The sequence below is a fragment of the Canis lupus genome, chromosome 1 (genome assembly GCF_011100685.1).
Source record: "Canis lupus familiaris isolate Mischka breed German Shepherd chromosome 1, alternate assembly UU_Cfam_GSD_1.0, whole genome shotgun sequence".
NCBI classification, from domain to species: Eukaryota; Metazoa; Chordata; class Mammalia; order Carnivora; family Canidae; genus Canis; species Canis lupus.
The window spans coordinates 79,637,753-79,658,315 of NC_049222.1; the positions used below are offsets into that span (position 1 = coordinate 79,637,753).

Sequence of the window (20,563 nt, forward strand, 5' to 3'; positions counted from 1 at the left end):
ATCTCCAGCCACATTGGCCTCCTGGATGTTTCTAGAAAACACAGGAAGCTCCTTCCAGCATTAGTAACTTTGTACTCGCTTTTCCCTCCACCTGTAATGTTCTTCCCTAACATTCTCCAAAGTTGACTCCTTTATGTCATCAGATTCCCTTAAATGTCATCCTTACCATTGGTGCTAAAATGTCTGCTGTCTGCTCTGGGTGGAATCACTATACTCACTGAAAGCTAAGCTTCTGCTTAGCTTCTGTAATGCTTCTGCTTTAGGTTTCCCCATGGAAAGGAATTTGAGTAAGATTTAGAAGATAGAGATCATCATTCTTGCAAGTCTGGGCAAGTCAGCCTCACTGCACAGCCCAAGAAGTCTAGCTTCAAGAGCGGTCTTGTGCTACTTCTTGAGCTTTGCTTTGATCTGTGGCTTTTCCAAATGGGCCAGTGACTGCTTCTGACTCCCAGTCTGAGGCTTTCCACACCTTCACTCTCCAGTTCCTCCCACATTCACTTGACTCCTTATTCCTGCAGCACTTAAATTGCCTCTGTTTTCCCACGAGGAAACCAAGCTGATCCACCACCACTCTGAAGTAGCCCTCAGTCCTTTGCTATGTCACCTCTGCCCTTAATTCTCTCCCCAGCACATCTCATTGATATTTTTGACTTGTTCATCTATTTGTTTACTCTCTGGCTCCATTGCTGTTGGACCCCTATGCCAAAAAGCACAAATGGCACTATGGCTGTTTTATTCACCGCTGTATCTTCAGTACATGGCTTATAAGAAATTTGTTACTACAGCATAATCTAACCTGTCCTGACTGCAAAGAAAGTCCTACCTTTGAATAAGTTTTAATAGGTTCTTAGGATGCCCGGGTGGCTCAGCGGTTGAGTGTCTGCCTTTGGCTCAGGGCGTGATCTCAGATTCCCGGGTTCGAGTCCCACATCAGATTCCTACATGAAGCCTGCTTCTCCCTCGGCCTATGTCTCTGCCTCTCTCTCTCTCTCTCTCTCTCTCTCTCTCTCTCTGTCTCTCATGAATAAATAAATAAAATCTTTTTAAAAAAGTTTTAATAGCTTCATAATTATAAAACTGGTAAGACAGAAGTACAGGAATAAGAAGGATATCATTACCTGAGAATCCCAACAAATATATTCATACATAGAGTAGAAACCAGTATGATTTTCACTTCCTTTGCAAAGGGAGGACAAGTGGAACAATTGAGCACCCACTATAGCCACGCCAGGAACTGAGCTAGGCACTTTTACATAAATTATCTCTTTTACCTGCTTATCAAATAGTTTCTGCAGCACATGTACTGAGATTAAGGCAGGATTTGATAAGCTGCTCAGCAAACTCAGACTAGATGTGTCTCTGTCTTAAATGTCAAGATCTTAACTTGTCCCTGATCCTGTTCTCTCTAGCCAAAATACAATAGCAGGCTCCTGGAAGGATAAATGGACTATTTAAGACTTCCCAATGGAAGCAGAAGGTCATAGTTTGCTCAAAGAGCAGCTCAGAGTCTAACATTTAAGGTAAGAATTTGTACCTACGCTGATGGCTCACCTTAACACCATGAAAATTTTTGGTTGGACATCCACCAAAGTAGGAGTGAAATTAAAACACTACAGTGATCACGTACATGTGTTAAGTGATAACAGTCCACCTCATTTGTCAATGGTGTCCTTCTGATGAGCCCCACGCCATATTTCAATCACTGACTTCAAATGAACTATGGGTAAGACTGCAGGGTTCACCCCCTGTGGTTTTCTGCTCCTTCCCAGGCATATCGAAACTTTCCAGGCCTCATGAAGATAAATGCAGTCACATGATTAATAGCAAATGATTTGTGCCACTTTTGGTCAAGACACTGAAGAGGAGGTGTGAGTGCTCTATGCAATCTCTCTCTCCCTCTCACAAAGATGCTGGAAACCATGTTTGTGTGTGCGTGTGTGTGTGTGTGTGTGTGTGTGTGTTTAAGATTTTATTTATTTATTTAAGCATGAGCAGGGGGAGGAAAGAAAAATAGGGACAAGCAGACTTGCCACTGTGTGGGGAACCCAACTCCAAGCTCAATCCCAGGACCCTAAGATCATGACCCCAGCTAAAGTCAGACGCTTAACCAACTGAGCCACTCAGGTGCCCTGGAAACCATGTTTTTGAGGTGACAGCAACACAAGATGGTGGGCTTCTCGAGCCTGGATCTGAGTAACTGTTTGGAGCAAAGCCTTCTACTGTAGACCCATGTAGGAAACTCATGTGGAAAATTAAATCCCTTCTGTTAAGCAACTAAGATGTGGGGACTGATTTGTTACTACAGCATAACCTAACCTGTCCTGACTGCTAACAACTCCAAAATGCACTTCTCTTATAACAATTTCTACTGAGAAGTGAGTAACAGTGAGATTCCATGTAATGATTTGGAAGGACATTACGCTTTTTTGTCAGGTATTCAAAAGTATTTTGTACAGATTGTCTCTTTTATGCATATAGCATTCTGTGATAAAAACTAGAATGATCATTTCCATGTGAAAACTAAGGCAAAAAGAAGTAAATTGATTATCCATGGATAACCACAATTCATTGGAAAGAGCTAAAAAGAAAAATCCATATGGACTTATTCCCAGCTTCAGGCCTTTTTCATTCACAAAACAATCTCTTGGGCTTTTCTGGGCTAGCATCCATTTCTTGCCTCTTATAAAGCCCCTTACCAGAATGCCACAGTGCTAAAAGAATGGGGAAAAAAAGTATAATAGCTTTTTGGATATAAAACCTGAAGTAATTGTATTGTATGGCATGTCTGTGGCCTTAATGTAAATTTTTTTCTTTTGATTCCTTCCCATTCTGCTAATAGCATGCCCTCCAGAGTAATCAAGTTACCCAGCCAACTAAGCTCTTGCATTACTAAAAAGTATTACCCGAGAACAGCATGCAACCACTAAAGCTTTTTCCCCCATCCTGTGAAAAATGTAACACTGGCTAAAAAGGAAAGCCATTCTTGGAACCAGTTTGGAGTTTTGTTGGGTTTTTTCCTTCCTCTCAGCTCATACTAACAATTTAAAGGCTGAATAAGAGTCAAGGATTATATTCAATTCATTGTCAACAGTAACTATTTGACTTATTACCTTTCAGAATGTACTTAACAGCATATTCAGATATAGGAATAGTATAGGTATAGATGGATTTAAAATTTTCAATAGGAAGGCCTTTTAAAAATCAAATCAAATGGAATTTTTTAAAGTTTGAATAAAAGTAAATAAAGAGTAATAGGTGGGTTAAAGGAAATAAACTTATTTTTAATAATTATCCTATTCCACCCATGAGCTTTTTTGATTCTTGTTATATGGAATCAATTTATCCAAATAATAATAAAGATGACTGGCATTTTAAGAAGTCATTACTACCTCCTCTTAGTATTTGTTCACAATCCAAATCAGGAAGCAACACAGGCAGGAGAACTCCCAGTGAAGAGAAGACTCTGTGAAATCTGAGATAGAATTGGTTTACCTGGTCTATGTTGTGTACATAGTCTATGTGGACCTCAGGAAAATAGCCCATTTGATGCCATTGCTTCATTTTCTGTAATTAATGTGGACTCTCTCACCTCACAGAGGATTTCTGTTCCCTTCTGTATGTCTCATTTCTGTATCTTCCCATCTTCTGACTTAGGCTTCATCTTCTATTCCTTGACTGATGCTTAGCTTTTGAACTTGATTGTGTCAGGCAGTTTTTATTTATTTGTTTTGTTTGCTTTCTTGTTTTGTTTGTTTACTCTCAGATACATTTCTTTTGTGTCCTCTGCTCTGCTGTATTTTCAAATTTCCTTGACAACTGGCTTTTACCTCTGTCCAGCAGGGTAGGCTCCAGTGGGAGATTAAAGGTGGGAGAAGCCAGGTAGTGTTTCTCTCTCTTCCCCTCACCTCTCCTTCCTTCTCTTCCCCTCCTCTCTCTTCTCTCTTTCCCTCTCCTCCCCTCCCTTCCCTTCTCATCATCTTCCCTCACCTCTCCTCCTATCATCCCCCGCCCCCCCCCCAACCTCTTCTGTCTCTCTACCCTGCCACTCTGGACAGAATCTCTGGAAGGGTTGCATCTCTTTTGTGAGTTATAGATACCACTAAGAAGTTGTAGTCTCTACAATCTTTGTGTTATTTTCTAAAATTTTTATTGTTTCAACTTCCCTAGTTAGACTTAATCATTAATTCTAGGATTATTTTGCTTTTGCTTTTGTTTTTTTTGTCTACAATATGGTCTACGGTAGGAGTAATACTCTTTTTCTAAATATGTATATCTGAATGAGTCAGCACCATTTATTGAAAAGATTATTCTTTCTCCCACAGATCTCCAGTTTAATCTTTATCATAGATCAAGTGACCTTATAAGGGTGAGTCACTTTTGGACTCTATTGTTTCATTGATTAGGCTATCTTCATATCAATATCGTACTATCTTAATTATAACAACTTTATGATAAATCTTGGTATCTAGTATTGTAGCCCTGCAACTTTGTTCCTCTTCTTCAAAATCATCTTAGCTAATTTTACCCCTTTATATTTTCATATACATTTTAGAATCAACATGGCACTTTCCAGGAGAGATAAATAAGAGAGAGAGCAAGAGAGAGAGATGACTGTTAATAAATAAACCAACCAACTTGGAATAGTATTGTATCTATAAATCCATAGGGGAAGGGCTAATGTCTTTTTAATATTAAACCTCCAAACATGTGACCGTGGTTTTGGCCCATATTTTGGCTTCTTTCACAACTTTCAATAGATTGGAATAGTGTTATTTAATTTTCAGTGTAGAGGATCCTCACAATTCCTTTGTATTTATGATCAAGTATTTGATGTTATTTGATGCTACTGTAGATAACATGTTTTTAAAGTTTAATTTTCTAATTGTTTTGCTAATATAGAGAAAAATTGATATTTGTTTATTGACATTTATTAAGTGTTTCACTAAGTTCACTTTTTAACTCTTTGTAAATTGTTTTGGATTTTCTATATTTACATGTCACCATTTAATAATGAAATTTTATTTCATCATTTTCAACCCTTATATATTTTATTTATTTTTCTTGCCTATTTTCAGGAGCTAGGATGCTGTGTCATTCCTGATATAAGAGGGAAAGCCTTCAGCATCTCATCATAAGTATGAGGCTGGCTATAGGTATTTTGTAGAATACCCATCTTAGTGTATTTGTGCTGCTATACCAAAATACCAAAGACTGGGTATCTTATAAAGATTTCAAAATACGAACTTGGGGGAGGCATACAAACATTCAATATGTAGTAATACTCTTCATCAGGCTGATAATGTTTTTCTTTATTATCGGTTTGCTAGTTGCTATTAAGTATTTCTATCATGAACCATTTTTTTATTTTTTCACATGCTTTTCCCACTATATTGAGATAACTATATAATTTTCTTCTTTATTTGGTTAATTTTTTATTTCAATTATTTTCAAATATTAAATTCACCTTTTGTTTTCTAAACAATTTGGTTGTTATATATTAGCTTTTCCATACATCACTGGACTTGCTATTTAAATATTTTTGTTTAGGGATTTTGCACCTATGTTTAAGACATTGACTTATAATTTTTATGTTTTGTTGTCTTTGTCCAATTAGTTATCAGTATTACATGTTGGATACAAAAAGTATAGGGAGTTGTTTCCTCTTTTATAACTTCTGGAAAAGTTTGCCTAAATATTGTTTATTTGTTTCTTCCTTAAATATTTGGAAGAATTTAGAAATGATGCCATCTAGGCCTAGAGAATTATTTGTGAAAACTGTTTATCTGTGGATTCAGTTTCCTTCATTGATATAAAACTTTTCAAATATTCTATCTTTTCTTGAATTTGCTTTGGTAAACTGTAGTTTTCTACAAATATATCTATTTAAACTGAATTTTTACATATATTGGGATAGACTTGTTTATAATACGCTGATGTGAGTTTTAATGACTGTATGATCTGTAATAATGTCCCCTCTTTATTCCTCATATCAGTAATTTGTATTTCTCTCTTTTTTATTTATCAGTTTTGCTATAGGATTATGAATTTTTAAAAATCTTTTGAAGAGTCAAATGTTATTTTGTTGATATGTTCTATATACATATGTATTTTATTTCATTAATTTTCTCTCTTTTTAAAATTTTCTCCTTTTTACTATCTTTGGTCTTAATTTGCTGTTTGTATTCTAACACCTTTATATGCTCAGATCATTGACTTTCCAGCCTCTCTTCTTATCCAATGTACACAATGAAAACTCTAATTTCCCTTACAATCATGGCTTTAGCTGTATCCTTCATGTTTCAATATGTGAATGCTCTTATTAACAGTCAGGTTGTGTTTTTTTTTTTTAAGATTTTATTTATTTATTCATGAGAGACACAGAGAGGAGAGACAGAGAGAGAGAGAGAGAGAAGCAGACTCTATGCAGGGAGCCTGACGTGGGACTCTATCCCAGGTTTCCAAGATCATGCCCTGGACTGAAGGCAGCACTAAACCGCTGAGCCACCTGGGCTGCCCAACAGTCACTTTTAAATATTTTCTAATTTCCATTATGATAACTTTTGGTTCATTTCAAAAGAAAACTGCTTCATTTCCAAATACTTGAGGACTTTCAAGATACCTTTTTATTAGAGAGAACACACTTCTAATTTCAGTCATTTGTTATTGAGACTTACTTTCTACCCCATATGGCTTTCTGTAGTCAATTTTGGGTAATGTTCCATTTGCACCTGAAAAGAGGTATATCCTGAAGTGTAGTGTTCTATGTTTGCTAATTGGGCCAAATTAGACAATTATGCTGTTCATATTGTCTCTATTTTTATTGAATTTTTGTGTTCATATTGTGTCAGTTAAATTTTTTAAGATTTTATTTATTCATGAAAGACACAGAGAGAGAGAGGCAGAGACATAGGCAGAGGGAGAAATAGGGTCCCTGCAAGAAACCCCATGCTGGACTCTGGACTCGATCCCAGAATCCCAGGATCACACCCTTAACCAAAGGCAGATGCTCAACCACTGAGTCACCCAGGTGTCTCTAAGTTAAAATCTTTTAACATGATAGTGGACTTGTTTTCACTCTAGTTTTGTCAATTTTGCTTCCTACATTTTCAGGTGTTGTTCTTTGATGCATACCAAATTGGAATTATTATAGCTTTCTGACGGACTTTTTTACCACTATATCTTCCTCTTTTTTTCCTAATGATACTTATTCTTTGAAGGACACTTTACCTGTTACTAAATGTGCTAGTACTAGTAGTACAGCCCACCAGGTCCTTTTGGTCAGTGTTTGCCCAGTGCGCTTCCTCTATATTTTCTCCTTTCTGTGTCATATATTACAATCATATAAAACATATTTTGATTTGTTTTTGACCCAATCTGACTGACAGTATTTTAACTGGTGTATTTGCTCCGTATCTGTTAAAGGTAATTATTGAACTATTTCTGCTTAAATTTCTCTTGCTTCTTATTTGTCCAAACTATTCTTCATTTTGTCTTCTCCTTGCTTTTTTTTTTTTTTTTTTTGGATTTATCAAGTAGCTTTTATTATTCAATTTTTCCCCTTTGTTAGCTTTTAGTTATGCCTCCTTTTATTATTCTTTTAATGATTACCCTAATTTTCTCTCCTGCTTTATCTAATCTCCTGTTAAATCAATCTATTGAGTTCTTAATTTCAGTTCATAAATTTTGCAGTTATAGAATTCCCTCTGTGTTATTTTTTATAGGTTGTAATTCTCTGGTGAAATTCTCCTCCATTCACCTCTTTCTAAAGTTATTAATGTCAGTACCTGGATTACCTAAAGGTCTATATCTTTGATATTTTTCCTCTTGGTTTTTAGTAAGTAGTCCTCTTGGCATATCAGGTAATTTTTTTTTTTTGAATCTCAGATGTAATGTATTTTTTAAATGCAGAAGTTTTAAATGCTGTTTTCTTTCCATAGAGATAATTTACTATTTTTCAGACAAGCAGCTGGATGAGAGGCTGATCATCTTTACCCAATCAGAGATTGAGATGATTTGGGATTTGGTGTCAGTTTTTGGAAGATCTAGTCTATTTTCAGTTTATCTTTATTCCCAGGGCTTACCCCTCAGGAGACTCAATTTAAAGCCTGGAGCATTTTTCAGAGTTCCTCATTTTGAAGAGCAATGAATTCCAATTCTTGTCTTCTGAGTACCATGAAACTGTCAAAAGCTCTGTGCCTCTTCTTCCTGAGTTTATGGTTTATTCATCCCTCCAGATAGAATTCATGTTTGTTTGTTTTCTAGATGGACCTGGCAGTACTAACAACCTGGAATTTCTCTTACTGATGAGCTTTTCCAGTTAAAGTGGTGATTGTGCCTTTGTTTTTTTAACTTCTCTGAGAAGACTATATTTTTCTCACCAAAGACAAAACAGGCTAGTCTCCTTATGAAAGACATATACTTTTCCAAGGTACCAAATGAAGGTGTTGACTTCAGCCATATGTGGAAGGTGCTGACCTGCCATCCCATTCTCCTTGGGTTACAGGTGTTATCTCCTATTCCCCACATGTGGAACTTCAGAACATAGGGCCTAGCTTATAGAGTTCAGCAGATGTCATCAAGGCAAATACCAGCTTCAGTTCTCTCCTATTTCTTCTTTTCCTTCTCACTGACCTCGAACTTTGATTATTTCAGAATCTATAACCCTAGCTCAGCCATACATCTTTTAAAAAAGAAAGGAAAAGAAGAAAGAAAGAAGAAAGAAAGAAAGAAAGAAAGAAAGAAAGAGAAAGAAAGAAAGAAAGAAAGAAAGAAAGAAAGAAAGAAAGAAAGAAAGAAAGAAAGAAGAAAGAGAAAAAGGTGGAGGCTGATTAAGCATCTGACTCTTGGTTTGGGCCCAGGTCGTGATCTCAGGGTTGTGAAATCAAGCCCTACATCAGGCTCGGCATTCAGTGCGGAGTCTGCTGGAGATTTTCTCTCCCTTTCCCTCTGTCCCTCCCATTTGTGCTTTTTCTCTCTCTGAAACCAATAAGTAAATCTTTAAAAAAGAAAATAAAAAAGATATTTTAAAGCATTGGATCTAGCATTTTTTGCATTGTTTATTGTGGAACAGACTAATACACATCAATTATGGATATACAGTTACAGGAAAGGAAAGAGAAGGAGAGGAGAGAGAAAGATTAATAAGCATTTATGTTGCTTTGTATCTTTATATATGTTTTATAAATTTGGGAGAGAAAGTTCATGAGACTTTTGCAAAGTAACTGTAATATAGAAAAAAAAGTCTTGAAAATATTTATATAATCCATTAACTTCTCTAGGTACTTGCATCCTTGAAGTAAGCTGAGCTACCAGAAAGTGATATATTTGGTACACATTAGCATATCCCTAAGAGAGTAATGTTTACCTTCAGCTTTTATCAAATGTCATCATATAATCAGGCCATATGAAATTTAGTGTTTTATAGGTTATAAAAATGTAGTTGAGGTCAGTGTTTATTACATCCATTCACTGCCCTCAAGGAGTTACACAATGGCTTAAAGCCAAATTCTCACACCAGCTTTGGCAACAAGGGTTGAGCCTTATACTGTGTATAATTATGCTCTTCTTTTTATCTGATCCTGATTTTTTATTTTGTTTTGGTTTGCTGTGTTACAAACTGCCTCAAATCTTCAAGGAAAAAAAATCAAATAGATTTTGTCAAATGCACATTGGACAGAAGAGAATTCCGGATTTCAAAGTTAAATTTTCTAAAATATGATCAAGCTGAGGAATGATTAAACCACCTGTCCTATGAGTCTCTAGGCTATGGAGAGGGACCAAAAAATTCAAGAAAAAGGTATTGATAATGTTTTTAATAATATCTAAAATTCTGTATAGTTGAGAATTCTGTATAGGTGAGGAAATGCTATGACTAAATCCATATTAATTAAATTTGGATTTAGAGACAAAATTATAATTGACATCCTCTTTTATAATAAAGTGAACATAGTCTCAGATACAAAAAGTAGATCACCTGCACCATTGCATTTGTCTGACCTGTCATTCAATTTTGTATTAAAATTTTTATTTATTAAATAAGAGATTAAAAAGAAATTATAAAAATAAAAATTTATATAGACCAGAATGAGCATTAATTGAATTCCTTGAAATTTTTCCTTTATTCTTAAAGAACTTTGAAATTCAACCTCAAGGAATGTCAAAATCATAAACATGTTGAGACATTATTGTCTCTTTTACCACAATTTTATATTTCATATAAACAATTGGGATGTAAAATCAAGGCATTAAGTATTGTGAATTCTGATTACAACTCCTGGGTTTGAGAGACAGCTCCACCACCCACTATATATAGGTAATTTGGTGCTGTTTACTGAACCTTTCCATGCTTCTGTTTCTTTAGCTATAAAATGGAGATGCTGACAGTATCAATACCCTAGGATTTCTGCAAGAGGTTAAAAAGTTAAGGAGCACCTGGGTGGCTCAGTTGGGTAAGTATTCAACTCTTGATTTTGGTTCAGGTCATGATCTCAGGGTCACAAGACTGAGCCCCTCTTCAGGCTCCAAGCTCAGTGAGGAGTCTACTGGTGATTCTCTCCCTTTGCCACTCCCCCATTCACCTGCATTCTCTCTCTCTCTCTCTAATAAAATTCAAAAAGTTAATATCTTTATAGCATTTAACACAGCTTCCGATACTTAGCAAGCCCAAAATAACTATTAGCTATGATAACTATTACATTTTTTTTCTATAAAAAGCATAGACCACTAAATATTGCATCAGCGCTCTTTGAAACCTTTTTCTTCCTCCTGTTAACTTATAACTTTTAGCCCAATGACAAAGTTTGACTGAAATACTTAGGAGTAAGGTATTTATTATTTAATATGAACTTCCTTATAAGTTGGTGCAAAAAGTCACTAGATACAGAAATAGTATAAAGAAGAAAAGTTATAGACACCTGCCAATTTGGAATTAGATGCAAACTTGGACAAATCACATTCATTACTTTGTGCCTGGATTTTTTTCATCTGAAAAATAGCAGTAATCAAAGACTGCTTTTTCTATCTCACAGGATCACAGTAAACAATACACACATAGACACACACACACACACACACACACAATACCTTTTAAAAGATCACTCTGATTCCACTGTAAGGGGAAGAAATAGCACTTACTTTTAATTCTGCTAGATATTTCATCTACATTATTTTATTTAAACTGCTCTGCAACCCTATTAGGTAAATACTATTATCCTCCATTTGCAGACCAGAAAACAGAGTCAGAAGGCTTAGGCAGTTTGTCCATTCTTACATGGTCATTGATCAGCAGTGCAGGATTTCAAACCGCCTCCATTACAAATGAGTAACACAGACATCATACCTGGTGAAGTCCTTCTTAGAGGGAAGGTGCTCGGTAGATGTTTTGGGCTTTATTTATTGCTTAATACAGAAGCCAATCCATTAAGGTAATCAATTATTTTTGAGTTTCTACTCTGCAACAGCTTCTTGAAAACTCACATCCTTTAGAGGCTGTTTCTGAGACTAAAATTTTAATGAGTAAGGACTTTAACTAGTTAATATAATAGTTTCTGTTTGTTGCCATAAATGCAATGTAAGAGAAATAGAAACAAGTTTGTTGCTAATCAGGGCAGAGATTGGGTTATTTCTCTAACTGTCCCTCATGTAAACCTTCCTCATATAAGCCTTCCTAACCCTGAAATTTAGGAAGCCACATAAGGGTTTTAACATTGGACTACCACCATCATTTCCTATTTAGAAGCTGGCTTATGAGAATCATAGAGAATCTCTTGTCAACCAGTTCCAATTCTGAGAAGACCCCTTTCTTCCACTTGCTTTTCCAAAGAGCAGGTGTGACAGACAATTAAAATCTCTGGGTGGGGAACATAAAAGAGAGTTTAATCATTACTGAGTGGTAGAAACATCAGCCATGAGATAGACAACATCCATGGAGCCCTTTTGAAGCAAACCCATGATGAGAAAGGCCATTGGCACCAGCGGGAGGGTCCAAAGTTCCCATCTCAGTCCTCCATGGCATCTCTTTTCTATATCTTTCTAATAACATCAAGCCTGAGTGTTTATTGCTCCTAGACAAGACCCTGAAATCAATTCACTGTCAGGCAACAAACAGTTGTGGTATTTGTCCCTTATGTCCCCAGGAAAATGGTTAATCCTTAAAGATGTTCATAACTCCTCTTTTTAATGGGAAGGTTTGATCAGCACAATTTTATGCATGTGGAAGAGGGAGGATGGTGAATTCCGAGGTAGGCCAGCCCTGTCAGGAGCAACATCGCTTCTAACCCTGCCCAGGCAGACAACACGATTGTATATCTTCATTAATGCTATAATTGGTATCTGGAATCTGTTCAGAAATGCCGATTTACTTTGTAACAGAGGATTATGGCTGAATTTGGAGTTCTTTATGGTCTGCAGATGCTTGAGAAATTCAAATATAAAAACTGTCAGTTAAACATCTCATGAAAAGCTGTACCTTATACTAATCCAAAGGGACATGAACAAGTGCTTGAGGGGATAGAAATCCACTGTTTCGGTAGCTAACCACTTACAGAAACATTAACATTCTTGGACAGGGTTGCTCACTGAGTTTCTAAAGTAATGTAGAAGCTATCAGGATTCAGTTCTTAACAGACTTCAACACAGTAGGGGGAAAATTGTCAGTCACCAGCCTCCAGTATTTATGAATTATTAATGTTGTCTTTCTGGGTGTTTTTTTTTTTTCAAGTTTTGCTTTTGTGTGCGTGTTCAGCTGAGTAATTCAATAGGCTGATGGAGACATGAATAGATATGTTAACTAGCACCAGGGTTAACCTTTAAAGTTCGTTAAAGCTGTCAGCTTTCAATGAAATATTTTCACATTCCTTTTTTTTTTTTCCTGTGAACTGGAATATAAACATTATTTGTACACTGGGATCAGAGGTGCTTGGGAGAAGAGGAGACTCCACCCTGCCATCATTTTTTTTAACCAAGACAATACTACTGGATTCATCAAGAAAGGCATCTTTTAAAAAATTTCTCATTTACAAGCCATGCCACCAGAATATATTCATGGCCGAGCTTTACTATAGTATTTTCAATTAAAAAAAAGTGATGGCATGTCCGTCCTTACTACTACAAAAACACATGGGGGAGAAAAGAAATTGGGTCTAAAAGAGCATAAGGACAGGACTTTGGAGATGGAAAATGGAGACCAGGGTAGATCCAAAAATAACAAAAACCACATCTCACATTCATGGTAAAGATGGAATTTAAAGCTGGTAACAACCTTTAGACAAAACAAGGATTCTTTGTGGAAGAAAAGAGAAATGAGGGGGCCCATAATTAAGCCAACTGTAAAGCTCTCAGAATCTTCAAGGATTTTGTAGCCAGCTGTGTGTGCTTGCTGTACAAGCCTAAATAATAAATCCCCTCAAATGAAAGTGATCCTGCTCTGAAATTTTTCCTGTTACTCTCTAACTGTAGATGTCCTTGTTTTCCTCGCTGAGGTTTGGCTACTGTTTGGAATCACGTGGCACCTAATGTCACATGCTGGGTCTCTCCTCCTGCCCTGTCTACATGTCCAATGACCATGTATTTCTAAGTCTTCCTTTTATCTCAGTCTCGCTCAAAACAAGAAGTGAGGCATGTGAAATGAAATAGGAAGACTCACTTCTTTTCAAAGTTTTTAAAACTGCCCACCAGTTTGCCAGGGTTCCTTTATTCAGGATACAGAATAAGAAAGCTGCCCATTCCTGATGTGTAACAATAAATGATGTAATAAATTTAATATCTTGACCTTTTTCTAAAGGGACCTTTATTCTTCACTTTTTTTTCCTCCACCACATTCATTTGAGGTCAGCAAGAAAGATGAGAGAATGATTTTATCAAACTTTGTAAAAGTGAAGAGAAGAAATTGAAGCAAAGAAAATGCGGATTACTTGCCAGCATCCTACTACTCCTGGAAATATTGACCTCACTCCTTAAATCCTTAGTCAGGTCATAGCATAATCCACATCTAATTTTCAAAGTAGTTAAATGTCTATCAATAGATGTACCAAATTAGAGCACCAATATATGGCACTGACACTAACTATTCTTTCTTGGTATCTATGCCTTTAGGACTGCTTCTTGCAACCAGGGCTGAAGAAATCAGTTTTGATGACTTCGAGTTTATTATTTACTTTCTTCCCCACTTTCAAAGCCATTTTCTTTTTTTTTTTTTCTTTTTTTTTCTGGTATCTTTTATTATTATTTATAATAGAGCAGTACATATTAGAGACAATTTTTAAATTATAAATGTGCTTTATTTGTTTTGCATTTCCAAGTACGTGTCTCAGAGCACCCATCTGCTTGGGGAGATGTGTTAGGGAGAGAAAAATAAAAATAAATACTGATGTGATATTCAGCATCTGACATACAAAATAGGATTTAGCAGAAAGTCAATAAGCTTAAGAGCCGTGCATTTCTTAGAAAGAAGGGATTTCCCAAATGCTTTTATTTCATCCTTCAGTATATCAACAAGCAATGCAGGAGGACCCAGGCCCACTGACTTCTTCTTACTATTGAAAAAATTCCATTTCCACCCATGAATGCAATGACAGGAAATCTCTTGCTCCATAGTAGAAGGAGATCAAAATGTAGGTAAAGAAAAACAAAAGCTATTTCCAGCTTGGGGATTTATAGGGAGCAGAGGAGGAAGGAAGAAATGAGAGTCAAGTGTTCAGTCCTGTCTCGTGATGTCCCTCTCTCAGGCTTTTACTCAGCAAGGGTGATTTGTTTTATTTAAGGAAAGAAACCTTAAAGAGAAGGGACTCTTGCCTCTTTTCTCCATCTGGGAGTCAAGGAGAAGGTGATGGTGCAGAGGACTCCACACCAACATACAACCATTCAGCCTAATTAAATAGAAAGTACACCACATGGTTAGAGGGAGTGTGATCTGGGTTGACACCTCTGATTCTCCCTCAAGACCTGGCATGTGGGCATCTGAGTTGTGAGCCAGCCAGACTGATGTGGTAGCTGCTGTGCTGGGACAAAGTGGCACCACAGTAGAAGGTAGAACAGGGTGGGCTGGTCACGAGACTAGGTGGAAGGCATGGTAGAGAACCAAGGTCAAGGGTCTGAAACCAGTGGACACTCAAGAACCAGAAAAGCAAAGAGGCCCTTCCACCCACTCACTACCATAGACACTGAAGCCCCCGCATAAACCCATATGCCATCCTAGGAAGGAAAATAAGGGGAAACTGGACCAAAGCAATTTTATCTAAGAGGAGTTGAATATTACCTAAAGAAACAGTTTAAATTTTTTTGATCAGACTAAGCTTTATTCTAAATTGAATATTTTGTCACATTTCTTTATTCACTCAGTTTCAGAATTAGCTCCTCAGGTGATTCTTTTGCATATTAAGCTTAAGAACCATTATCCAACTTTCTAGCCATCCTTGAAAAAACTAAATACTAAGTTAATCTTTGGATTAATTGATTATGAGAAGAACTGATATTCTTGGTACTTAGGTTAGTCAGAATTTCTCCTTAGGGATCTTTTAGCAACAATCCCATGCAATGTTTTCAGTAGCAACCTTTCCGTAGACACACAAATACATTTCTCAAAACCCTTTCTAGAATTTTCTTTGCTCTATGCTGATGACACCTTAATAAAAAAGTAATTTATTAAACACAATCTAATGCTGAACCAACATTACACAGAAGAGGATAAAGTTTGCTCCAGAGGTAAGCTTTAGAATATCTGGTGGAATTCATGAAATAAATGGCCTTTGAGCAAACTTCCTTTCATAAATATTATTTCAGCTTGATTTTTGCTAAATGGTAGGTGGGTACCAAGTTCAAGAGTATGCTTATTGTGGGACTAGCTTATGTCACTTGTTAAATAGAGATGTATATCTAAGCGGACAACAGAGATTGCTTTTATAGAAACTGAGTCATTTAATAAAAACTAACAATGCTATTTTAGTTTTTTGGGACTGTTATAATAAAGCGCCACAGACCGGGTGGCATAAAGAACAGAAATTTATTTTCTCACCATCCTGGAGCCTAAAAATTCAAGCTCAAGGTATCAGCTACATTAGTTTCTTCTGAGGACTCTCTCCTTAGCTTGCAGCTTAGCTGCTCCCTGTGTCTTCACATGGCCTTCCTTCTATGAGTGTCTGTATCCTTTTTTTTTTTTTTTTAAGATTTTATTTATTTATTCATGAGAGACCCAGAGAGAAAGAGGCAGAAACATAGGCAGAGGGAGAAGCAGGGTCCCTATGAGGAGCCTGATGTGGGACTCGATCCCCAGACTGGGATTATGCCCTTAACCAAAAGCAGATGCTCAACTACTGAGCCACTCAGGCTTCCCTGTGTGTCTGTGTCCTAATCTCTTCTTCCTACAAGGGCACCAGTCATATTGGATTAGGATCCCATCTATATACCTCATTTTCCCTTGATTAGGTCCCTCATGAGCTTATTTCCAAATACAGTCACATTCTGAGATACTGCTGCTGGGGTAATCTGCAGGAAAACCTGTACTCTAACCGCAGAGCCACATGCATACCTGGCCCAACTTTTGAAGAAGTTGAAGGAGCTGATCTGGTGGGGGCTGGGAGCAGGATGAGCCTGGGTGCTGCCCACAGCAGCGAGGTGACCGGCCAGACCAGCAACAATGTATGTCAGTGGCCCCGTGTGTGGCATGCTAAACCAACCTGCCAAAAATAACTGGACTGCTATGACTTCATTTTGGTCTTCCAAATCTTGTAAGAATTTCCCTAATGGCCTACATGAACCTGAAACCTACCAGGAAAGGGCATTCTGGGAAATGTAGTTCTGCTCAGCTACACTGACAATACAAGCCACAGGACTTCATAAATCTAAATGTGTTCCTTTGGTTATAAAGCCGTGAGCACGTTTTCAACTGAACTATACATGAGTCCATATTAAGGCTCTTCTAAGGGGCATTAAGATGACTTAGTTAAGCATCCAACCCTTGATTTCGGCCATGATCATGAGGTCATGATCTCAGGGTCCTGGGATCCAGCCCAAGTCAGACTCAGCAGTGTCTGCTCGTCCCTCTTCCTCTGCTCCTCTGCAACCCACCCCCCTTAAATAAATGAATAAATAAAATCTTTTTAAAAAGGCTTTTCTAAGAAAGATACACTCAAAATAAAACTATATAAACCTTAACTAATGATTAAATATAGGCTAATATCTTAGGATGGAAAGAATGATGAACAGATCTATGTTGAAAGATAGTCATTTCTTAGCCTTAGTCACATTTGTACACTTGATACAGTTTACACAATGACTTCACATGGATTATTACTTAAGCATCTAGTCCTCCTACAAGGTCTATAGGACCCACACCCTTCTGACCCACTGTGTGATACTCAGAGGGCTTCTGACTCTATCCATGTGGGCTTTCCACAGGCTTTGTGTTTACCAACAGCTTTAGGAAATTTAAAAGGTCAGATCTAATCTGTTTCCATGTTGATATGTTGGTGGAGTCTTCTAATGTATATTGTGAATATCCAATTACGGGGATTTGGTTAAATTCTGATTCATTCTTATGTAATGGAGAACTATTTTTGCATTTACAACTGATATTATAGAGAAACATTTAATTACTCAGTATTGTGTTAATTGAAAGAAAGCAAGTTACTTAGGAAGATAGTCTCATTTTTGTAATCCATAGCACTTATGTGTGATAGAACTGTCCATGCGCAGATGAGTTGACTCTAGGTGCTTGGCTGTGGTATTCGCTGCTGGCAGCTGGGGATTCATATGAAGCAGAGACACTAAGTGTATGATATGAACTAACTTAAGAACTTGGTTTGTCTTTTATCCCTCCACTCTAGTTGGCTTTAAGAACTTCAAAAGCTGCAAGACGCGTAAAGTTTATCTGGATTATCTCGTCATTTGGAGCATTCAAGTGTCTGCTTCAATATGCCTTAGAATCACGATTGCCAAATGAGAGCGATACTTTGTGCTTCTCACATAGCTTCTTCCCAAGCATCCCAAAGCACTGGAGAAGTGTTACTTTTGCCTCCCTTCACTTCTCTGAAGAAACTCAGGATAAAATCCTGGACAATTTGACTCACAAAAATTATCAGTTAATCCAAAGATAAACTGTCAAGGGCCTGCTTCCTCAAATAGACATGTTCTTCTTCCTCATTCATTCTTCCAGAAGACATGAATTCCACAGACTCCAAGAGGAATATGGAAATTAATAAAAACTCACTCTAAATAAAGAGCATATAGATGCAAAGAAGAACTTACTTATATCTTAAAAAATTCCAGACTTCTTGGCCTCCTATGGAATATAGCATACTTTTTTTTCATATCTTTGTTGGCCTTTCAACTTTTAAAAGTAAACGATAGTCCCTTCCTATTTAAATTCATAACAGGAATGCAACCACAAATAAATGATTTCCTTAAATATATGTCTGTAGCTATGCTATGTGACACTAATTTATATCAGCTTTAGAGATTACTGGGTGGAAGCCATTCTTTTTAGCCCCCATCGTCTACTTACCAACATGAGGCATCCACATGGTATACATTCCACCCAAGATTATTTTGTAATCAGTGATAGTGACGAAGGGAAAGACTTCGGTCTCCTTACCCTCACCCTATACTGTTACATAACCCAGACTATTTTTTGTTCATTACTTTCATTCCCAAATTATGATTTGGTCACACAAGTTTCCTGTACATACATTTACTTTATGTAAAAATTTTGGATATTTTGAAAGACTGAATCATCTTCATTTATCGTCAATACCTTAAAGCCATTTTTTGTTTCTTGCTGCAATATATCTTTTTGTAGTCGATCTTCGCTTCTTTGAAAAAATTTCCTTAGATGTTTGCTTATTTATATGCATAATTTTAAAAGCCTGGAAGATCTAAAAAGCCAAGCATTACTAGCTGATATCTAGATATGTTTAAGAGACCTACTCACTCATTTAGCAAGATAAATTACAATGAATTTTTATATATATGAACGAATATATGTTATATCTTAAAAACATGGATTTATTTTCCTCCCTCAAATGTGGAACTTTTTGGTTTTATTTTTATCCCACACATTTAACTTTGAAATAAGTAGATTGCCACATACCATAGTAATTGTGGATGGACAGGGGTCACCAGGAAACAATAAAACTGTCAACACAAAGTAATGACAACTGAGCACAGGGTAGCAAATAGGACATGAGTGTTTTATGAGGAAAGGTCAGGAGGTTCAAGTCACAGGGAAGAAAGATGATTTCGCCATCCAAACTGAACACACTTTACAAGTTAATTAGGCTGCTAGAACTTGTTCCAGATGGTGGAGAAATCAAGTGTGAGACAGATAGATACCAGCAAGACAAGTCAGGGTGAAACACAAAGTAAAGTCTGATCTTGGGGAGATCCGGGAGCAAGCAGGACATTGGGGAGAGGAAGCAACAGAGACACAGGACATGGAGCCATGGGAGACAAGGCCAACATGAGGGCTGAGGTCTGGGCTGAGAGGCCGCACAGAGGACCAGGACACGGAAGGAGCACAGTGCTCTCAAGACAGCCTGCCGGCCACAGCCACCGCTCACACAATTAACTCTTCATCACTAGCTCTTTGTGGCTGGCCAGTACAGATGTAGACAAGGACTAACCTTCAGAACCGGATGTGATGCTATGCCTGGGGATTTCCCAGTTAAGTTAAGAGACATTGATTCAAAAAATGACATGCCTGGACACTCTATGTGTCTCAATCTGCTGACTCTGAATAACACCTACTTTACATTTTTAAGGATTCTATGAATTCAAATTAATGATATATATAATTATTATATATTATATTATATGATTATGATTATATAATTATATCCCCAATTATGTATATGAAAAGTACATATCACATAGTATACAAAATGTTTATTATAATAAATGAAATGATCGATATTATTATTAAATGAACTAAATAAATAATAATAAAGACATCTTATATAAACTCAACTGTAAAAACAATACACTGCAAACATTTCTTAACAAAGTGCTTATCACTATATCACAAGGCAGAGCAGGAACAAGAGTGAGAAAAGTGAGGCCTTGACTTTGGGCACAAAATTTAAGGGGGCACCGAAAATCTCAGCAATCAAGAGAAATCAAATTTTAATGCAATGTTTTTAAACTATCAAAATGAATTTATCTGTGATAAATAAAATATCAAGATGTCCATGATAAACAAAATATCAAAATTTTAAGTAAAGACAGGAAACCCACCTTGACCTTGCAAGGCTCACCTCACTCCCTCAAGGTCCTGTTGGATACTGATTGCAGAGGGTGTTTTTGGAATTTTCATCAGTTTTCCACCTGAGAGGTTAAGTGTCTCACTCATTCACCTCATCCTAATTCTGATCCTAGTTGGAAGTCATCAGTAAAAGATAAGCCACCCTTGGTCCTCCTAAGTCTGTTGCCCTGTGATGCCCTCTAGCAAAGCTGGTCCTTCTGCAAAGCTGGACCAGCTAAAGGGGCAGCCTTTATATATCCTCTGATACCAGAGTCCCTTCCATACTCCAGTCCCTGGCTGATCTGGGCCCACAGAACTAGTGCCCTCGCTCCA

General features: G+C 37.0%; 1 long non-coding RNA gene across 1 annotated transcript; it reads left to right on the forward strand.

The window, feature by feature from the left end:
- The first annotated feature begins 8,999 nt into the window (after positions 1-8,999).
- On the forward strand, positions 9,000-19,727 carry LOC111090733. The gene is made up of 3 exons (XR_005353167.1): positions 9,000-9,796; positions 10,361-10,448; positions 17,820-19,727. It is a non-coding gene; the product is annotated as an uncharacterized LOC111090733 (long non-coding RNA).
- The last annotated feature ends 836 nt before the right edge of the window (positions 19,728-20,563 follow it).